General features: G+C 34.5%; 1 non-coding gene and 1 pseudogene across 1 annotated transcript; one reads left to right on the top strand and one right to left on the bottom strand.

Annotated features, from left to right (window-relative positions):
• Positions 1 to 1,503: 1,503 nt before the first annotated feature.
• LOC141419353 (small nucleolar RNA SNORD109A) lies at positions 1,504 to 1,570 on the top strand. The gene has a single exon (XR_012444132.1). It is a non-coding gene; the product is annotated as a small nucleolar RNA SNORD109A (small nucleolar RNA).
• Positions 1,571 to 10,699: 9,129 nt separating this feature from the next.
• LOC141419285 (Y-box-binding protein 1-like) lies at positions 10,700 to 15,881 on the bottom strand (annotated as a pseudogene).
• Between the last annotated feature and the right edge of the window lie 7,834 nt (positions 15,882 to 23,715).

Below are 23,715 nucleotides of genomic sequence, written 5' to 3'. Positions count from 1 at the left end.
ATATGTTAATAATCTTTTAAATGATGTCTCAAATTCATAGTTAATTCACAATTCCTTGTTTCTACAATATTACATATTGATAACTGTCCCACTGAAGTATCACTTCAGTTATTAATCCAGACAGAAAGGTCCTGGGAGACTTCTAGAGTTGCCATTATAGGTAGGTGGACTAAAATCAAGCCAAATGTCCACCTGAGCTGTTGTCTGACATAAGCTGAATGCTGGTGATAAATTGTTAGAAGTATTAGTATGGTATGAAGAATGCATTTGCTATACTTATTGGTAGTGGACTTTTCTGGATCTAGGATAGACACAGGATATTAAGGTCCAGCTAAGTAGCTACCTGATAGGCCAAATAACACCCTCAGAACTGGCTCAGTTGTTGACCTCCTCAGGGTCTCACAATACCCTTATCATGTAACATTCATTTTTTTAACATTACATGGTATTTTCATAAAATCTTTATTGGTTGCATACAACTTTATAATTTCCTATTTTAAGAGATAACTGCTGTGTTACTTATTGGATAGCTTAAAAGAGAATATTGTTGGCCATTTTCTGAGGAAATAATTCAGAGAGAAACAAGTTAATAAATGAAATGACAACAGTGACAAAAAATCAAGCAACTGTGATGTCTGTGGCAAGGGCTGAAAGTGTTGGTATGCCTATAAAGGAACCAATGTTATGCTTTACTTTAATCAATTTGAATAATTTTCTGATCTGATTATTTTATTTGATATTTTGCTGCAGGTTAAAAGCTAGAACAGCTTATTGTACTTCAGAAGAGGTGAGTAGCTACTCTGGTACTTCTGAAATTCTTTGTGTATTCTGTGGTGTATGGTGTCAGAACTTCAAGGTCTATAAGTTCATTATTTGGAGGCTCAGAAGGCATTATTTTATGATAAAAATATTTCTCCTCATGAGTGCCCCTTCCTGTTTGAAGAAACTTTATTTTTTTTTCCTTTGAAAAAAACCTCCTTTTAAAGTACCCTAAATAATTTTTAGGAAATAATTGACATTTTGAACCATTTCATGTTGGGTGAAAATAATTTTTTAATGAAATTCAAGTATGCTAAACATCAATTTATTTTTATCTGGCACACTCAGAACTTTGATGTTTCTACTCTTGTTTTTTACCACACTCATATGATATATTATTTTGATACCTCATTTACTTCTTAAAATTTTCAGTTTGAAGGTTGGTGGAGTGGCTCAAGTGGTAGAGTACCTCCCTAGCCAGCATGAGGCCCTGAATTCAAGCCCCAGTACCACCAATTTTTTTTAATTATTAAAGATTTTAAAATTTTTCCCCTAACACATTTTATCTGACTTTATTAGAATACAAATCATATATTTTTATACTATATGTGTGTCAGTTCCATTATTTAAATACTAGGCAAAATATCAACTGTACATTTATTCTTCATTCACAACACAGTAGATGAGCCTGCACAAAACAAGCCTGGCTATGGAAATGCTTATTTGTCATGAGGGTGCTCGTCTGGATCGATGATGAGCACAATTGTCTGAGGATGCTGAGAGACTCATTCCAGATGTCAATCTGAGGTCCAGATGAGTGGCTCTCTAATGAGACAAGTAAGACTCAGCCTGGCTTTAATTGGTGACTCCTTAGTTACAACACAATATTAGTAATAGAATGCCTTTTCTTTCTTTCTCTCAGAACATTTAATAATGACTCAAGACTTGCTTTGTTTTTCTTCCTTTGAGCAGACAGTTGTAGATACTTGAATATTGGAATGTTTTTGAATAACAAATGAGGAAATTTAAGAGACTGAATTAAGAAAAGGCTAATAAACTGTGCAAGTCTCCTTAGCATTGCTATCTGCCTATATTAAATAATAATTGGAACTTTTTAGTGCTTTATTATTATTACCGTTAAGCGTTTTCTAAGACTATGTCTTTGCTTTTTTGTCTGTCATGTCTTGCTGAGATAGAAGAGTTGAAATCTGGTCTTCCACTTCAGAGAATAGGGGTGAGTAACAAAACCAATATCCTTTGAAATTCATATGTCACAGGCTCTGTGGCAGGTTCTGAGCTCTCTGTGTTTATCTTTTCAGAAGCTTAATTGTCATGGTGTGTTCTTTTACTCGCTGAGACTCTCACTAAGGACTCATTATTGAGTCCTTATAATTTTTTCTTTCATTTTATGTCTCTTTTGCTTTTATGGAAAAATGTAGAATTTATGAGTATTGATACAGCTATTTCATATTGGGTCAAAAATTATTACAGTGAAATCCAGTTATGACAAAATATTTCCTCATTTGTTTAATTACTGGAGGCTCAGAATAGAGAGGTTCAGAAGGTTCATGGATCTTTGTGATCACACTGTATTGTATTTCTGCTTCATTGAGGATTGACTTGAATTAGTTTCTTTCTCATTTTTGTAACATGGGAAACTATATATGTAATTCCATTCTTTCGCTCGATGGCATGTATGAAATAGCCAGAAATATGACAGCAAGGTGTTTTCTGGAATCTTATAATGTATTTTGATCTCTTGGTTGATTACTTGCTATGTTTGGATTGTGGAAATTTATTAAGCTAAACAACTTTAGTGTATGTGCTTTTCTGTAAGTATTTTATACTTAATTGGAAAGTAAAAACTATAGGGCTGAAGGTATAGCCAAAGTGGTGAAGCACATGCCTAGCAAGCATGAAGTCCTGAGTTCAAACCCAACTACCACCAAAAGTAAGAAAAGATAGTAAAAACTATATTATCGAACTACCCCAAATATTGGTTAATAAGTATCTTAGGAAGATGTCCTGTAGATTGTATGTTACCTTGTGCTTAATGATTAATGTCCTCATATTAGATTAGCATATTTCTCTTAATACAATCATTTTAAGAAAATCGTACTGTGGAGTAGTTACTTGTATATAAGTATGCATTTCATTTTTACACATTTATGTATTTTCTATGTATATGTTTAAATTGTGTTTACTTATATATTTTTTCTTCTGTTATGAAAACCACAGTGTGATTATTGTCATACAAAATGCAAAGATGTTACTCATAGATCTTAAGACAATAGAGACGCATATACATTGTACACTAGAGAAAATGTGTACCATATTGAGGAAATTGGGTAAATGGTGAACTTCTTGGGTTTTCAAGTCACTCTTACCTTTTGGGTTCTTGGCACACTTAATTTTCCCTTTTTTAGTTTAAGATTGAAAAGTTCTAGCTATCAATTACTACTACTACTTCATTTTGAGAAATGATGACATACAAATATAAAATGACTTATGACAGAAGTGTTTCTGACATTTCTTCCGTATTTCCCCGGGCAAAATATTTATTTTTTCATCTTAGGAAATAAAATTTCTGTATTAATGCATGTATCTATCAATCAATCTATTTTTAAATCTATGATCTATCTAACACAATTTATTTCATCATAGAGGAGATATTGATTTGGCATATGACATATTGATAGTAATACGTATCGTACAATCTCCTGAGTTCTCTATGTCAAAAACCATAGATATGCAAGGGTCTTCAGCGGATGTGAAGGACAGCACATTTCTTTAGCCTTTTCTTATTCTCAGAATAATTATTGTTAACACTTTTTTTTTACTGTTACAACATATCATATATTTAAAATCAGTATACACCAGTCTTTATGCATTCATTCTCCTATTTTTGAGGTCATTGTAGATAGGAAGAGCAATGTTTAAAAGTTAGATGCATACAGTTTTCCTTAATGAGGTCACCATGTTTCAGTAGTGTACTAGAATTTGAGTTAAAGCTGTCTATGTTTTATAGATATATAGATAGGAAAATAAAATATTTTATTAAGATATCTTCCTGCGGACATATCACAGTGAAACCCCTATGCACACTTAATACATGCTAATAATTTAAAAATATCTTAAGTGACACTTATTTTATGGTTAACACTATTAAAATAAATTGCAGTTAACATAATTAAAACTGGCAGTACTTTTTACAAAAATATGCCATTACAGACATACCATGGGCAGTCATACCAAGATAGTCTTTAATTTCCATTACTCTGTAGTCCTAATTGTAAGGCAAACTGTGAATACCAAGATTTAGAAGTTCTAATAGAGTCATTGTATGCATACATTATTTTAAATTTCTATCCTTACTTATAATAATAAATATAAATAAAATATATTCGCTGTGACAAAGTGGGCATGCTGGAGTAAAAAATGAAATGCAAGTTTATTCTAATGATGCTCTTAGTTTGAATAAGCACAGCTTAGAGAATTGGGAAAACACATATGGTAGGAAATCTGACACGATGCCTTCATTCAGAGGACTTAGCTAATTTTATGGTGGAATGGTAATATGAGTTGTTGTTCCTGAGTTGCATCTAGTAATGCAATGTAGAGATGGCATTTGGCATATTTCCTACTGGAGAAATGATTATTTAGGATAATAAGGAGAGACAAAGTTGTTAAAAGTGGGCTTATAGTGGATGTTGTTGTGGTGCTGATTCCTTTATTCTCCAGTAATATAAGTGATAGTGAAAGTTGAATATTTATTCTATTCTGATTTTTGTATGTGTTAATACTTCTGTCTTTCAAACTGAGCCATCACCTTAGAGAAGTGGTTCTACTGAAGCTTATAAAGTTGGTATATTTCCAGTTTTAATAAACTAAAGCTGAAGTGAATATTATGTTCTTAGTACAAATAACAACTCTGTGTGAACATATATAGTCACAGATGTGCTAGCTTTTCAGGAGCTGCCACCAACATCAGTGCTGAGAGTAATTTTCTGAAGATTATGAAAGATAAAGACATCAAAGAGAGATCCAATTTAATGTACATTGACAGGAAAAGAAGACTTTCAGAATTGGCTCAATGTGAAGGTCTCTTCACTTATTTTAAAATGCTCCTTTGAGTCTGTCTTTCATTTTTTTCCTCACCAAACCATATTGTCTGAATAACTTTTTAAGGTAAACTTTGATTTTAAGGTTTCTCATTAAGGAAGGATTTGATGCCGTCTATTTTGAAAAAAAGTGATGTTGATTGTATCCAAATACCTGAATCAAGAATTGAATACAGAAACATCTAGAAATGAAAATAATCAACTGAATTGTAAGTATTAGCAAACAATGGAAAATTTCTAGGTGAACATAGGAGAGTTAGGTGATATATAATGACAATAGGGTTAAATTGTTCTGTTTCATTATAACTAATATTTATATATTTATAAATTGATTTGTTTGCTGTTCTTTTTGCCATTTTTAGCAGGTAGAAGAGCTATAACAAGTAACAGCCTGTCCAGAAATAGAAATAAGTTGACCCTTTATCATGGAATTCTTCACATGATAAGAGGGCCATAAAATGAGTTTCAGTAAATCCAAAAAAATTAAATTTAATAAAAAATATATTTGAGGTTCAAAAACTCTAAACCTCACTCTGAACATTATCATTATATTATTTCCCTTCTAAACTACAATCATACTAAGAAAAAACTCACATCATTTTAGGACAAAGGGTCTGACAAAAGCATTCCTCATATTTCCTGATGCTCCCTATGCGAGCATTAAGGCTCTGAATTATATAACTGCATTTAAACTGGGCAGATTCTGCTAAGGATATGGTATAACTTGATACAAGGTAAATTTTTTCATTCCCTATTCATTCTTGCATCACCTATCTCGTAGAGCAACACAGATGAGCACTAACAAAAGCCCCCCTCAGCCCATAATTCCTACTATAGGAGAAAGCAAGAGCACAAAGATCAGTACCAAGATTCTACAGTTAGGATGCTTCCCAAGAGGACCATGTCATTCTCACTCCACCCTAAATATGAGGGAGGATCCATATGGCTGGGAGGTGGAAAAAATGAAAGCCAGGTAGAGGTAGAAACTCACCAACTAGAGATTGGAACTGTAAGGGATCCTACTAACTGCTTCAAAGACTCCACCCATAACTTCACTTAGGAGTCACTAGGGGTCCCTTAAGTATGAACCACCCCAACTAGCCATCAATGCTTCACCCCTCTGTGGCTGGTTCCCTAGAAACACCCCTGTGGAGAGCAAGTGAGAACCTTTACAGACAGCTTCTGAGCACATGCAGGGAGCTGGCCTGATGCTGTATGACTAGAATGCACTCAAACCTGAGAATTTCAGGACTCTACCCTAGCAAAAACAAATAAGAAGCTCTGCACACATGGTCTGACTTTAGAGGATCAAGAAAATACATAAAATCTTAAAAATCCCCTACCTGCCATTGAGGGAATAAGAGGCAAGGAACAAATTCATTAACAGAAACCATCAGAAGGAGCCTCAGAATCCCTCACCTCGTAAGGCGAGGTAAAGGTTATTTCTCTCCCAAAGCCAGTCATAAAGACTGGTGACTCCTTCAAATGATAGCCAATTCAAGAATTCAAAGAACATGAATGATCAAGGAAACATGGTACCACACAAGGAACACGATAATTTTTAGTAACTGATCCCAAAAGGAAAGAGATCTACAAATTGCTTGACAAAGAAATCAAAGTTTTAATTGTTTTAAGAAGGTTTAGGAAGCAATGAGGCACACAGAAAGCACAATAAAACCAGGAAAACAATATGTGAACAAAATGAGAAACTTTAAAAAACTGTATTTAAAAACAAATTCAGGAGCTGAATAATATACTATGACTAAAATGAAATATGCAAAAGAGGGCAAGAATAGACTTAATCAAGCAGAAGAAAGACTCTGTGACCTTAAAAACAGGTCATTTGAAATTATCCATCAGAGAGCTTGCAGAATGGCTCAATTGGTAGGGTGCCTGCCTAGCAAGTGGGAGTCCCTGAGTTCAAACCCAAGTAACACCAAAAAACCAAAAAAAACCTGAGGGTAAGAAATTATCCATCAGAAGAGGAAAAAGAAAAATTAAAATAAATTAAGCTATTGGATTTAAAGGATACCATCAAGAGAACTAATATAAGATTTGTGGGAGCTCCTGAAAGAAAGAAAGAAAAGGGCAAAAGTCTTAAAGAAATAATGGCTGAAAACTCCCCAAATCTAGGGAGTTTATGGACATTCAGCTACCTGGTGCTCACAAATTCCCAAACACATTAAATCTCAGAAGAATGATACTAGTACCAATTATAATAAACTATCAAAAATAAAAGAGCAATCATCGGTAAATAAATTTACTTGCTACCACCAGTCATTAAGAGGGACTGTCTTACCTGTATGCCACAGGGAAAGGGAAATCCTGTGCTGTGAGATTATTTACCTGCAATTTCAGTAAATGTTATTAAAAACTTTATAATGTTAAAAAGAGATAATCTTGCAATCAGCAAGTGAAAAGTAACTGGTCACATATAAGGAAACCCTTATAAGACTATCAACACATTTCTCAGCAAAAAAAAATTATAGACCAGGAGAAAGTGCTGAAAAAAATGTCAACTAAGAATACTTTACCTGAAAAGCTGTCCTTCAAAAATGAGGGAGAAATAAGAAATTTTCCAGACAAAAGCAGGAGGAGTTCACCACCACAAGACCAGTCTCACAAGACATACTAAGGGGAGATCTTCAAGCTGAAATAATAGGACGCTAATTAGTAATATGAAAGAATAAAATTCACTAGTAAAAAACAGTATGTTATTAAGTTCATAGCATTGTAATACTATAATAGTGGTATGTTAACAACTTTACTGTAGTGTAAGACTTAAAAGATAAAAGTGTTTTTAATAATGATAACTATAATAACTTGTTAATTGATATACAATATAAAAAGATATAAGCTGGAACATCAAAAACATAAAATGTGGGGGTAGGAAAGAAAAAGCGTAGAGTTTTTATATGTAATCAGTTAACTTGTTGCCAGTTTAAGTTAGACTATTACACTTCTGAAATATTTTGTGCAGGCCACATGGAAAACACAAAGCAAAGATCTATAGTAGACACAGAAAAGATAAAGGAATCAAAGCATACCACTAAGATAATTATCAAATCACAAAGACAGCAAGAGAGAAACACAGAAACAAGGTACTATAAGAGCATGAAAAAAATTTAACAAAAGGGCAATGGTAAGTTAATAGTCAATAGTCACAGCAACTTGGTAAAGTTAAGGGATACCAAAAAATCAACATACAAAAACTAGTTGCATTTCTATACAACAAAAACAAATTGTATGGAAAAGAAACCAAGAAAATAATCATAATTTTGCTTTGCATCGCATCAAAATGTAAATTTAACTAAGAAGGTAAAGGATATTTACATTGAAAACTGAGACACCAATTAAAGACATTAAAAATAAATGGAAAGATAGCCCATGTTTATGGATTAGAAGAAATAATATTGTTAAAATGTTCATACTACTCAAAGCAATCTACAAATTTGAAACCATTCCTACCCATATTGCAATGTTATTTTTTTTTCATCAAAATAGAAAAAAAACTACAAAAATTCTTATGGAAACACACACACACACACACACACACACAAATATCTAAACCAATCTTGAATAAGAACAACAAAGCTGAGGTGGTACAATACACATTATTCTCAAGCTCACATGGAACATTCTCTAGGATAACCATATGTTAGGCCATAAAACACATGTCAATGTCAATAATTCAAAATAATCAGAATCAAATGGCACAACTTTTTCCTGGCCACAAAATACTATACTGGAGATCAGTAATAGGAGAAAATTTGGGGATTTCACAGTAATGTGGAAATTACACACTTATAAAAAGTCAATACATCAAAGAACAAGTCACAATATAAATTATGAAATACTTCTAGATGAATGAAATTGAAGAGGTAACATAGTATATATTTGTTGACTAGCTGAAGCAGTGCTTACAGAGAAATTTATATCAGTGTATGCCTATATTTAAAAAGAGGGAATATCTTAAGTCAACCAAAGTTTTCACCTTAAAATACAAGAAAAGAAAAAGATAACTCAGAGTAAGCTGAAGAAGAAATAATAAAGATTATCTTGGAAATAAAATAGTGAAAAGAAAAACAGAACAAAATTAATGAAACTGAAGGTTAGTCTTTCTGATATATCAAAGAAATTGACATGGCATTGGTTATACTGAGCAATAAAATGGGATTCAAAGTAATAAAATCAGAAATAAAAGTATGATATTGCCTTATAGAAATCAAGAGAATGCTATAATCAAGTGAATGTCCAGAAATTAGATAAATCATATGAAAGCACGAATTCCACTACAGTGGCTACAAAAGCTGACTCAAGAAGCAATAGAATATCATTCAGCCATTAAAAGAATGATATTCTATGTTTATAGAACTGGAGGATATCAAATGAAATAAGGCAGATGCAGAAAGACAAGTACATGTGTTCTCCCTTATACGTGAATACTAATGAAAAGTCTTATTAAATGTAGACTAATGATTGTGAGAGGCTAGGAAGTAAGTTATACTGTTCCACAGCACAGTGGGGTGCTGACGATACGTAATAACCTATTATATATTTTATAAATAACTAGGAGAGGGGGGCTTGAATGCTGCAGACACAAAGTAATGATGAGGAAAGAGAAATGGTAAGTGTCCTGGTTTACCAGTAAACATTGCATACATGCGTCAAATTATCACAGTGTACTCCATAAGCATAAATTAAAATGAAATTAATAACAAAGCAAGAGAAATGTGTGAATAGACTACAATGAAAGATACTGGAAAACAAAACTTCACACAAAGACGTTTCAAATTCTATTACTTAATACATTATTTGATTTCTACAAAACTTACAGGCATCCTGAAAAGCAAGGAAAAATAAATTCTGAAGTGTGAAATCAAGTATCAGAACAACACTCAGGCTGGTAAGAGTGCCTGCCTAGCAAGTGTGAGACCCCAGTCCTGCAACAAAACAAAAAAAACAACCTCTGACTTGCATGGAATTGGTTTCAGGTGCTGGTGGAGTGGCTCAAGTGGTTGAGTTCCTGCCTAGCAAAGCAAGTTTGAGGCCCTGAGTTCAAACTCCAGTGCCACTAGGGAAAAAAACAAACAAACAAACTTTAATTTAGGGCTGGTGGTTTAGTTCAAGTGGTAGAGTGCATGCCTACAAAGTGTGAAGCCCTGAGTTCAAACCCCAGTACCACAACCAAAAAAAAAAATTATAGAAATAGTTAATGGCTGTTGGGCTGGGTCAAGCAGTAAGAGCTATGGCACACCAAGTGCAAGTCCCTGAGTTTAAACCCCAGTTCTGAAAAAAAAAAAAAAAAACCAGACTCAGATATGGCAGAGAAATTAAAACTGGAATTTAGAATAACTTAATTCAGTTTTATTAATGGTTCAAACAGAACCAATTGACAATATGCAAAAACAGAAGAATAATGTATTCAGAGAGATGAGAACTTTCAGAAAGAACCAAAAGGAAATTCTAGAAAAATTCCGGGGATTTACCCCAGAAATGCAAAACACTCAAATGGCATGTAATATCCACATGAGCAGAATGAAAGAAAAAAGGACAGCATGATAATAATCACAATTGATGCAGAACATAATTTCACAAAACCTAACACCCTTCTGTGATAAAATACTCAAGCTAGAAATAGAATAAAATGAAAATCCCACTTGTACGTACAGATCTCTTAGGCTCTGCTTATTTTTCTTTGCTCTTTTTCTGCCATTGAGAATGGATAATCACAATTGAGCTATCTTCAAGCTTCCTGATTATTTTTCTTCAGCTGTATATATATATATATATATATATATATATATATATATACACACAAACACACACACACAGAGAGAATGGGACATTTATGTGGCCATTCTGGAAATCATCTTTTCTACCCTCTTTAGTTTTTGTACCTGCTTTCTGCTTATATGTTGCTGCTGTGTGCTTGTTCGTGACTTTCCTAACCTATTTTTGGAAAGTTTGTGTTCTTGGGCATGTGTATCCATTGAATTCTGTATTCTGTTAACTGTGCTCAGCGAGTATTTTAAAAGTTTTCTTAAATGTCTGAATTTTAAAAGAGAACAGGAGAAAAAAACATTTTTAAAAGATACTCCCTGTCTTGCTGATTGGTTCTGTGTTTAGAACCTCATCTAACTCCTCGTTAGAACACCACCAGCTCTCCCTTAACTTTCACTTCCTGCTTTTGTGGTTACTGAACATTACTGACATGTGAAATCTTAGCATCCTCCCAGATTTATTTCTGAGCGTGAGTCCTTCTGTGGGCATGCACATGGTCTCTTCAAATCCCCAATACATGCAATAGTTTTTAAAGCCCCTGTTTCTCCATGTATCTCCTTTCCTAACATTTCCAGTGAGTTTACTGTTCATCAAAGCCATTGTCCTGGCCTAGGAAGCTGTGGTACATACTTTTACCTCTAAATGCTTCCACCATAAGTCACCTGGGAAGCTGTCCCAGCCCTGGGACTGCTCTGATCCTGGTGAAACAAATAAGCTCTTGCACTAGACAAAAAAAATCCACAGAACTCAACCATAGACCTTTGAGAATAAATCAAATCCCATAGCTCTAGAAACCAGCACAAGGAGTGGGGGTTGCCATCCCCATGGCCACTTGTTTGCTGGGGCTGCCATAAAAATGTGATAGATTGGGTGACTTACAACACAGAAACTTACTTTCTCACAGTTTTTAGTGCTAGACATCCAAGATCAAGATACTTTCATGTTTTGTTTCTCCTGAAGTGCCTCTTCTGGGCTTGCAAGTAGCTAACTTCTTGCTGTGGCCTCACATGACCTTTCTCTGTCATCCTTGGTATTTCTTTGTATGTTCAAATTTCCTTTTTTTTTCCATTTTTTTGAACTTTCTTTTGTTTATTTTTTATTGCCATATTATTGTTATACTGGGGATACATTGTGACATTCACAAAAGTTCTTATAATGTATCATAGTGGAATTCACCTATTGCATCATTCTCCTTTATCTTCCCCTCCCCCACTCCTGAAAATTTCCTATTCTTATAAGACCACTAATAAGATTGGATTAGGATCTACCTTAATAACTATTTAACCTTAATTACCTCTTCATAGTAGCATAGTTGGCACTTGAAAAATGTACAGTTAAGGGCACCAGTCATATACACAGTTAAAAGTATGTATGTTTGTGTGTATGTACGCATGTATACATATATGCAGTTAAATATAAAACCATTAATAGGTATTTGCAGTTTGATGAATTTCTTGAAAAATAAATATTATAAACTTTTATTACAAATTAAATATGGGTTTTAAAAAATCTCAACAAGATATGAAGCAATTTAAAAATCTTGAGAAAAACCAAGCTTTTTAAAACTTTATCTTTACCAAAAAAGGGACACTTATGTAAAACTAAAAACATCCTGCTACCTAAATTATGCAGCTAGTCCTAGTAATCTGCTTAGCAAGCACTTAAGGTCTTCAGCTATAATATCTTATTTCTTATTGCTGGAATTTTGTATTCATTTCTTCTTGGATGACTAGGTGAGGGTAGAGATGGTACACCAACATTTAATCAACCCTCATTATGCTTAGTCTGGGGAGTGGACAAATTCTTGGCGGTGGGTCAGTTGGTGTAGTCTTGTTGCTAAATTAATTTAGGAATTTCTGGGCAAACTGTGAAAGGAAATTAAAGTTACAGTAGTCCTGATGTCGGTGTGGCTGCTGGCCATAAATCTTGTTAATTTTCTGTATCTTCATCATTGCTGTTCTAAGCTGTCTTTGTTTAGCAGGCCCCAACACATATCTAGTCTCACTAGTCTACCTGTGTCTCCTGCATGTTGGTTGTCAACACTTCCCATCACTGCTCCCTGCACAAGAGGGTTGGGATCCTGTGGAGGAAGTCCACTGTCTTCACGTGTAGTACAATGGAAACCTTGGCTGAGTAATGGCAGTGTTACTGAGCCTAGCCTTCAGGAGCACTCTTTAATTCATTATTTTCCCTACTCTCACTATTCTGCTAATTCTAGCAATTGTATGGAAGACCCCTATGATGCAGATAGCATATATAATAGTTACTATCTGGTACATTTGTATTGCCTTGAACTGGAACTCAACCAGGGCCTATAGCATTTGCTGTCTCTACATCCCTTTCTCCTTTAACAGCATCAAACTCCACTGTCTCTCAATCTTCTACACTGTGAAGATACCTTTGTAAGGTTATTCATAAGTACCTTTTTATGGCTGTCCAGTATGCAAATACATCTTTCTTGGTATCACATCTGTTGATTAAACCATGTCAATTTCTTCTTTCTCTCTCCTTCCCCCACTCCCAGTATACTGGGTTCCAACCCAAGTGCTCTACCACTGCAGCCATGCCCCCAGCCCTTTTTTTTTTTGTATTGTTTCTGAGATAAGATCCTGCTAACTTTGCCTGGGCTGGCCTTGAACTCTCAAGCCTTCTGCCTCCCTCTCCTGATTAGTCAGGGTAACAGGTATGAAAAGCCATGCCCAGCTCCAAATCCATTTCTAATATTGAACTATTTCACTGTGCACAAAACCTTTCTTGTGATGACCTTGTCACCAATGGTAGGCACCCCAGATGTTTGGCTGCCTAAACCACTGTACCCAATGCTGTCATCTGTGGTGTGGGGCTTGGTGGTGTTGGGAGGGAGTTAACCATGGAAACACTGCTCTGGTTGGGATGGTAATCAGGCCCTCAAAAGCACGGGGCTGTTTAGAGATATCTGGGATCCACTATCCACTTCCTCAAAACTTAACAAATGGCCTAGTATTGACTGGAAATCTTTGTGATAACATAAATAGCTAACATACTTTGTAAGAGATCACTTTTTATTGCCATATGGAATTTACTAGAAGGACAGACTGCCCACCTGGAGATGATCAATATCAGTGTTTTAAGTGGATCCTCTCAACACTTGGGTTCACTGCATGGCAACAGGAGGTAGCTATGAAATTATTATAGTAGTATACAATGAGTACTACAGTTAATTTTGTGCAGTTATGATTTAATACTATATTGCTACATTTATTTATATTTTGCTCAACTCTGAATGACACCCTGAATGATCTGTTTGTGTTTGAAAGTTTTGATAAGTTTTTTAACTTTTTACAGTAGATTTGCACATATTTTATAATAATGACACACACATATATGTATTTATTTATAATGCACCCATGACATAACAACTCAATTTTTTTTCTATTTCTGGGCCACATAGTTCAAATGTAATTTTTTTCAAATTGTCACAAATCTTTATCCCCCCCCAAAATGTATGTTCAAATCCATGTCCTTCAAAGGCCAACTGTATATTTACTACACTTGAACCTACACTGACACATTAACACCTAAAGTTCACCGTTTATGTTAGGGCTCACCCTCGATGTTGTATGTTCTACAGTTGTGAGATGTACAATGGCATATGTCCACCATTGTAGTATCATATAAAATAGTTTCACTATCCTAAAAAAACTCTGTGCTCTGTGTATTGAGTTTTAAGAGCTCTTTATCTTACCAGTCCTTTATTAGCTAAGTCTTCTGCAGGTATTTTTTCAGTCTGTGCATTGTCTTATTCCTTTTACATTGTTTTTCATAGAGCAGTTTTTTGCTTTCATGAAATTCAGCTTGTTGATTACTTATTTCCTGTATTGTGACTCTGGTGTTGTAGCTAAAAAGTCATCACCATACTCAAGGTCATCTAGGTTTTCTGCTGTGTTATCTTCCAGGAATTTTATAACATTACATTTTTAGATTTAGGTCTATGATCCATGTTACATTAATTTTGTGAAGGGTGTAAGATCTGTGTTTACATTCGTATTTTAGTAAATGGATATCTAGTTGCTCTAGCACCAATTGTTGAAAGCATTGTCTTTGCTCCTAAGTCAAATATTAATTGACTATATTTATATTGGTTTATTTCTGGGCTCTCTATTGTATTCCAATGATCAATATCTTTCCACCATTACCACACAGTTTTTACCACTATAACTTTATAACAAGTCTTGAAGACATGGAGTGTCAGTCCTCTAGCTTTGTTCTTCTTCAATACTATGTTAACTATTCTGGGTCTTTTAATTCTTCATATAATCTTTAGAATCAGGTTGTTGATATCGCAAAATAACTTGGATTTTTATTGGGATTGCACTGACACATCACATTCGGAAAAACTGACATCTTCCCAACTGAGTCTTCCTATTCACAAACATGGAATATTGTTCGATGTATTTGTGCTTTAATCTTTTATGAGTTTTTTAAAAAAAGTTTTCCTCATGCAGATCATGTACATATTTTATTAGATTTAAGCCTAAATGTTTCACTGTTTGGGGTACTAATTAGAGTGGCAATGTGTTTTTATTTTCAAATTCTACTTTCTCAGTTTTGATATATATAAAATGGATTTACTTTCATACATTAACTTTATATATTTTTACTTTATTACTTTCAGCTGTTTGTTTTTGTCAGTCCTTTGAGATAGTCTACATGGATGGATGATCATGCAATCTGTGAGCAAAGATTAATTTCTCCCTTCCCAATCAGTATACCTTTCATCTTCTTTCCTTTTCTTAATGAAGTAACTTAGGACTTCCAGTAAAATGTGGAAAAGGAGTGGCTAGAGTAGATACACTTGCCTTGTAGGAAAGCATCTTGTTTGTCACCATTAAGTATGATATTAGCTGTAGGGTTTCTGTAGATGTTCTGTATCATATAAGAGAAGTTTTTTTCAAATCCTAGTTTCATCTTGAAATCATGTGGGATTTTTTCCAAGAGCTATTTCTACATCTGTAAGATAAGATCAAGTGATTTTCCTTCTTTAACCTGATCATATAATGACTTATATTGATTGATTTTCAAATGTTGAACCAGCCTCATGGTTAAATTCTACTTAGTCATTGTGCGTAATGTGTTTGGGTAATGTTTTGTTGACAATTTTTGCATTTATACTTATAAGAGATACCGATCTGAAGTTTTCATTCTTATGATCACTGGCTTTGATATTAGGATAATCATGACCTCTTAGATTGGACAGATCTATCTTCTGAAAAAGATTGGACAGAATTGCTGTAATTTCTTCCTGTTTGGTAGAATTTACCAGTGAACCCATTATGAGCCTGGGGCTTTCTGCTTCGGAATGTTATTGGTTACTGTTTTAATAACATTAGTAGACAAAGGTTCATTTAGATTTCTATTTCTTGGGAGTTTTAGCAGATTGACTTTCAAGAAATTGATCAACTTCATCAAAGTTATTTAATTTGTGGGCATAGAAATATTTACTATAATCTATGATTATCTTTTTAATTCCATGTGCTCTATATTGATATCTTCTCTTTTATTTCTGATAATAGTAATTTGAATATACCTTTTTAAAGTTAGCTTAGCTATAGCTTTGATTTTTTTTTCAAAGAACCAGCTTTTGATTGATTTTTCTGTTGATTTTCTGCTCTCGTGTTTCATACTATTTTCTCCTCCCAGTTTACTCTGAATTTAGTTTGGTCTTTGTCTAGTTACCTAAATTATGTAATTAGACTATTGATTTTTAGATCTTTCCCAATATATGCATAGTGCTCTAGGTTTCTCTAAGCACTGCTTTTGCTGTATTCCATAATGTTTGACAAGATGTATTTTCATTTACTGTAAAATTTTTCAATTTCTTGTATATTTCTTATTTGACCAATGTTTAGAAATGTGTTTTGTACTAAGGGTGTAACTCAGTAGTGAAGTACTTGCCTAATGTGTGAGACCCTGGGTTTGATTCTCAGCACTGAAAAAAAAGTATTTTAAAATCTCCCACTACGTAGTAATGTTTCAGGTATCTTTCAGTTATTGAGTTCTAGTTTGATTCCCACTGTAGTCTTAGAATAAACATTGTATGGTTTGTATTTTTTACGTTAGGGTGTGTATGGTGCACCAGAATGCTGTTACTGGTTGAGCATATCCCCCAAGGGTTCTTGTTGGAAGCTTGATCCTCAATGTAGAAATGTTAAGAGGTAGTGGAACTTTTCAAATGTGGAGGCTAGTGGGAGCTGGGTAGGTCTTTCTGGATGCTGCTCTTGGGAAGGATTAATATAGGTCTCATAGGGCCCCAGTTACTAACCAAAGAGCAAGCCTGGTCCCTCCCCACTCTTTGGCTCCCTGTCTCACCATGTGATCTCTCCTTCTCATGTGCATTCCCACTATGATTCCATTAACCACAAGGAAGGCCTTCATCAGAGGCCAAATTGATGGGAACATTCAATCATGGACTATTACCATCCAAAGTATGAACTAAATAAAACCCCTTTCCTTTGTAAAGTATACAGCCTCAGGTACTGTATTATTACAGTGGAAATAGACTAATACACTTGGTAAAAGTTCCATGTGATCTTAACAAGAATGTGTACTCTACTATAAATTTATAGCTGCCAATTATGTCCTGTTAGTTGATGATGCTGTTCAGTTTGACTATATCCCTATCTGACTTTCATCCTGTGACACCTGTCCATTTGTGATAGAGGGATGTTAGTTTCCAATTTTAACAGTGGATCCATCTTATTTCTTCTTACATATTTATCAGATTCTGCTTTACATATTTTGATTCTGATATTAGGTGTATAAACATTGAAGATTCTTCTATTTTCTTGTGCTGAATCCTTTGTCATTCTGTAATGTCCTTCTTTATCCTTAATAAGTCATCTCTTTGAAATCTGCTCTGTATGAAATTTACTCCCACTTTCTTTTTTGATTAGTGTTAGCATGTCTATCTCCACCTTTAATCTATGAGTATTCATATTTGAAGTAGGTTTCTTGTACATTACATACAATTTAGTCTTTTAAAAAATTGTGTCATCCACTCCAACACTGTCTATTAAGTGGTGCATTCAGACCATTCACATTCAAAGTGATTACCGATACATTTGAAGATCTAATTGTGGCCAATTTTGTCTTCCAATTTTCTATCTCTTGTTGTTTTAATAAAACTTTCTATATGATTCCATTTTCTCATTTCTCAACATATGTATGCATCTTAGTAATTTCCCTGTAGGCAAACTCTAGTTTGCAATATGCATTAAAAACTAATTGAAACCCACTTTCAAATGACACTATACTGCTTCAAAAGTAGTGAAAATAATCCTAAATTCTTTCTTCCTATACCTTCCAATCTCTCCTAGGATGGAGTGGCAACATTTAAGGTACTTACATGCTGAACCAGAAATGAAAATCAGATTCTGACGATTTTTGCTAGCCCATCATTTGTTTCTTTAAAGAGACAGCAACCCCTAGCTCCCTTCTCTGCCATTTTTAGTAAATTCAATCCTTTGATTTTTTCCTTATTGATTATTCTTTTATTTTTGTGACACAATAAATAATTTTGAAAAAAAAATTAGGAGTACAGTATCACAATTTATGTTCCTATAAGAAGACGTTAGGTACATTCTTAATAAAATAGGAAAATAAAGCAGAAGACACTATGGGAGATAGACCAGAAACTAAAATCATTGACCATCTGTGGAAGACAGGGCAGCTGGAAAGTGGGGAACAGGTGTGGGATAGAGACATTTCAGCAGATACCTCTTAATTTCTTTATTTTTTGATATATGTGAATATGTTGCTTATGAAAAATTTCAAGGCAAAGTAAATGTATTCTTTTTTTATCTTCAGCTGGGGGAAATCCAAGTTAAATTTAAACTTCATATAAAAAATAATGTTTTAGTGTAATTAAATAACTAAATGTTAGTATATTAAAATGTTGTTTATCTGAAATTTAGCTTAGCATCCTGTATCTTATGTGGCAAAATAAACTACTTCCATCCTCTTTTTTCTTGCTATTTTAGATTTAAGAATTCATTTGAAATTCTTTTTAGCTGTCACTGACTCAAAGAACTTTGTATTTGATTTTTTGTTCTCTCCAAATATGCAAAAAAAGAAAACAACATTATTTTCCATTTCTTAAATTATGGTTTCATCTTCTAACTATGTGTAACTCAGATATTAAGCTCTTCTTTACTGGGGATTTTAAAATCAGTTTGTTATAGTTATTATACTACAAGAAAATTTAACTGTCCTCTGTTATTAATGTCTTATTTTTGGCAGAGGAATTTGGTGACTTAAGTTTCAGAACTTCCTAATATGCATGGAGAAAGAGAAGTTTTTCCATTCTGTCTCTCATGCCAACTAGTTCTGCTGGGATCTAGATTCTCCACTGTGTACTAACTAAATCAAATAAAAGCGTGTCACTACAGAAAGTATGTGTCTTACACTATTCGAGTCTTCCAATTTATTTGAGATATGGCTTTCTTGATAAAGAGAAATGCCTTCATTATTTCAGGTAAATGGTTAAAATGAGGGCACATTTTTATAGCATACCTGATCAGTTTATATTCTACTCAGATAACTCTTCTTGACCTTTAAGCAACATTTAGCTGGTATATTTCATAATGATGTTTTTAATTAATTTATCATGATTAGTTTACTAATAGCTGAAATTCAAAATAATTAGATCAACAATTTAGTAATATGCTCAATCTAACACCAGTTTTCTTAGACCATCCTTTTATTTGGAAAAAATTTAAATTCTATTTCTTAGCCAAGTTTTAAAAAATGAGTTAAAAACTATTATATTTGCTTTTAATTCTTTTTTTTCTTTTATTCATATGCGCATACAATGTTTGGGTCATTTCTCCCCCCCCCCCCCACCCCTTCCCTCTCCCCCGCCTCCCTGCTACCAGGCAGAAACTATTCTGCCCTTATCTCTAATTTTGTTGAAGAGAGAGTATAAGCAATAATAGGAAGGACCAAGTGTTCCTGCTAGTTGAGATAAGGATAGCTATACAGGCAATTGACTCTCATTGCTTTCCTGTACATGTGTGTTACCTTCTAAATTAATTCTTCTCAAACTAACCTTTTCTCTAGTTCCTGGTACCCTTCTCCTATTGGCCTCTGTCACTTTAAAGTATCTGCTTTAGTTTCTCTGCATTGAGAGCAACAAATGCTACCTAGTTTTTTGTTGTTCATATGGGAGAACATACGATTTTTGGTCTTTTGGGCCAGGCTAATGTCACTCAGAATGATGTTCTCCGGTTCCATCCATTTACTTGCGAATGATAGGATTTCATTCTTCTTCATGGCTACATAAAATTCCATTGTGTATAAATACCACATTTTCTTAATCCATTCGTCAGTAGTGGGGCATCTTGGCTGTTTCCATAACTTGGCTATTGTGAATAGTGCTGCAATAAACATGGGTGTGCAGATGCCTCTGGAGTAACCTGTGTCACAGTCTTTTGGGTATATCCCCAAGAGTGGTACTGCTGGATCACATGGTAGATCTATGTTTAGATTTTTAAGAAGCCTCCAGATTTTTTTCCAGAGTGGTTGTACTAGTTTGCATTCCCACCAGCAGTGTAAAAGGGTTCCTTTTTCCCCATGTCCTCACCAACACCTGTTGTTAGTGGTGTTGCTAATGATGGCTATTCTAACAGTGGTGAGGTGGAATCTTAGTGTGGTTTTAATTTGCATTTCCTTTATTGCTAGAGATGGTGGGCATTTTTTCATGTGTTTTTCGCCATTTGAATTTCTTTTGAGAAAGTTCTGTTTAGTTCACTTGCCCATTTCTTTATTGGTCCGTTAATTTTGGGAGAATTTAGTTTTTTGAGTTCCTTATATATTCTGGTTATCAGTCCTTTGTCTGATGTGTAGCTGGCAAATATTTTCTCACACTCTGTGGGTGTTCTCTTCAGTTTAGAGACCATTTCTTTTGATGAACAGAAGCTTTTTAGTTTTATGAGGTCCCATTTATCTATGCTATCTCTTAGTTGCTGAGCTGCTGGGGTTCCATTGAAAAAGTCCTTGCCTATACCTATTAGTTTCAAAGTATTTCCTACTCTTTCCTGTACCAACTTTAGAGTTTGGGGTCTGATGTTAAGATGCTTGATCCATTTTGAGTTAATATTGGTATAGGGTGATAAACATGGATCTAGTTTCAGTTTTTTGCAGACTGCTCACCAGTTTTCCCAGCAGTTTTTGTTGAAGAGGCTGTCTTTTCTCCATCGTATATTTTTAGCTCCTCTGTCAAAAATAAGTTGGTTATAGTTGTGTAATCCTTTGCTTTTAATTGGTGTGTGGTGATCATTTACATTATATGAACTATTGATATGTTAGTGCTTGAATATGCCTTTTTAAATTATTTGTCTTCTCTAGTTCCTTTCCCTCTGGAGTATTTTTGTTGTTTTTCGCTTCCTATGAATCACTTTAATTTTTTTGTGGTATTCAAGTTTGAACTCAGGATCTACACCTTGAGCTACTCCACCAGTCCTTTTTTGTGTGGGGCTTTTTTGAGATAGGATCTCTTGTACTATTTGCCTGGGCTGGCTTCGAACCACGTTCTTCCTGATCTCTGCCTCCTGAGTAGCTAGGATTATAGGTGTGAGCCAGCCACCAGTGCATGGCTAATTTTTTTAAAGCTTTCATGTCTTTAAGTGTATTGGTTTTTATATTTTCTTTAGTTCTAAATGTTACAGAATTCATGTACTTTATCAGTTTGATAGACATTCACCACTTCAAGTGGTATCATTACTTTCATTTAGATTCCCTTTTTTTCAGCATTTGCTCTGCATATTTTAAGAATCAAATCAGATGATGTATAATTTTTGCTTCCATTTTCATATATGATTTAAGTATCTTAGGACGAGAAGTATAATCTATCATATTTTTACTTCTCCAGTTACCAATTGCTATGTTCTGTTATTTTTGAAACTCCATGATATCTTTTGTCTTACTCTGTTACAGGATTTCCTATAGCCATTCTTTAATGGTGAGTTTGATTCTCATTGTTTTCCTTCATCTGAGAATGTTTTCATTTCCCCTTCATTCCTAAAGGATGGTTTTGCAGGATTTGTGGTTGATGCATCTGTTGTGCCACCTCCTCCATGCCTTCATGTTTACAGATCAGAAATATGTCACCATTTGAACTTCTTTTCCCTAAAAGCAATGTATCACTTCTTTCTAGATCTTTTCTCTTTTAGTTTTCAGAGTTTATGCTTGGGCATGAATTCATTTGGTTTAGTTCAGCTTCTTAAATGTATAACTTTATCTGTATTTTTTTTTCAAATTTGGGGAGTTTTTAACCCATTATTTCTTCAAATATTTTTTCAGATCTATCTCTACTGCCACTGTTATGTGAATATGAATTCTTTCATTATTGTCCAACATATCCCCAAACTCTGTTCATTTATTTTTTACTTGTTTCTGCTGTTCAGATTGTATAAATTTTTCATGTGTCATCAAGTTCACTCTGTGTGTGTGTATTTATGATGCTGGGATCCAACTCAGGGACTCCTGCATGTTAGCAAAGTGCTCTATAAGTGAACTGTATCTCCACTCCAAGTTCAATAAGTCTTTCACTCTATTTGAGCTCTTCCACCATGGCTTTAGTTGAACATTTTTTTCATTTCTGTAATTTGAACTTGTTTTTTTATAGCTTCTGTTGCTTTGCTGAAAACTATTTTTCATTTGTCACAAGATAATTCTTATTGCAATTTGTAGTAATTTGATAATGATTTAAAATCCATGTGAGATAATTTAAACATCTGATTCATGTTGATGGTAGCCCTTGTAGATTGTTATTATTGCCAGTCCCACTGACACCTTCCCAGCAAAACTAAGGCATCAGCTCAAACCACTTCATTGCCTCCAGGTGAGGATATAATTTCAGTTTCTTACTAGAACCTATTGGAGGGGGGATGTCCTTACCCATCCCACCCTGTCATGTTTATTTTAATTTGTCACGTTTGATTGGATGCTCAGATCCCCACTGGAACCACTGACATAGGATGTGCTTCAGGCAGGGTAGAATGAAGAGGAGTGATAAATAGCATTATTTAATTGCTAGTAAATAATATTAATAGCCTCACATTAATTCCTGTTGCTTGAAGGAGGGATGTCCAATTTCCCACTAAACCCTACTGACATTAGCCTGGTGGGAGCCAGGATCACTGCATTGCTGGTTAGCACTGGCAGGTGATGAATGTTCAGTTCTTTGCTCAGTCCAGCTGATGCTGCCCTGGCAGGGAAACTGACATACTCTCCTTTCTTCCCTGACATGGGAGATGACAGATCAACCTGCTAATACCACTCTGTGAGTGAACCAAGTTGTCACCAGTAATCATTTCCTAAGGCATAAATTATCCAACAGGACAGAACTTTATGCCACCAGAAAGTCTGTTACTCTAAAAACTGTGACACAATTTGATACATTGTAGCTTATAATACATTCAATACAAAACCATAACTATATATAACTGGAAGAAATATCTCAAGGTTAATACTGATCACAGAGGAGGAAAACAAATACTTTATAGGGAAAATGCTTCTTCACCCTCCTTCTCTATGAGCTATACAGTTGTATGCTTGTCCCTTTCCTCCTTTTGGTTCCTTGGGCCTGACATTATATCTAAACTTGGACATGGATCTGAACATTACTTAGACCTTTGCCTGTACCTAGATTATATAAGTGGGCCTTGGAAACTGAAACTTGAAGTTCGTTGTAGGAATTAGGAATTGGACTTGCACCTCAAATCTGGTCTCAACATTGGGTCTGGACCTTGACCCTGGATTTTGATATTGAACTCTTAATGTAGGAATTGGATATGTCTATGATCTTGAAAGTGCCAGTAACATACTTCCTTGTTTTGCACATGCACATGAAAATTGAATGTGAATGTGTAAAATAATTTTTTTTCTTTTTAAACGAGTTTTTACTATGTTGCCTAGACTTGTCTCAAACTCCTAGGCTCAAAGACTCACATGCTTTAGCCTCCCAAGTAGCATGAAGTACCATTGCTGGCTACAATGAACTTGAGCCTGAAAT

The sequence above is a fragment of the Castor canadensis genome, chromosome 19, assembly GCF_047511655.1.
Source record: "Castor canadensis chromosome 19, mCasCan1.hap1v2, whole genome shotgun sequence".
NCBI classification, from domain to species: domain Eukaryota; kingdom Metazoa; phylum Chordata; class Mammalia; order Rodentia; family Castoridae; genus Castor; species Castor canadensis.
This window is presented reverse-complemented; position numbering and strand designations above follow the sequence as displayed.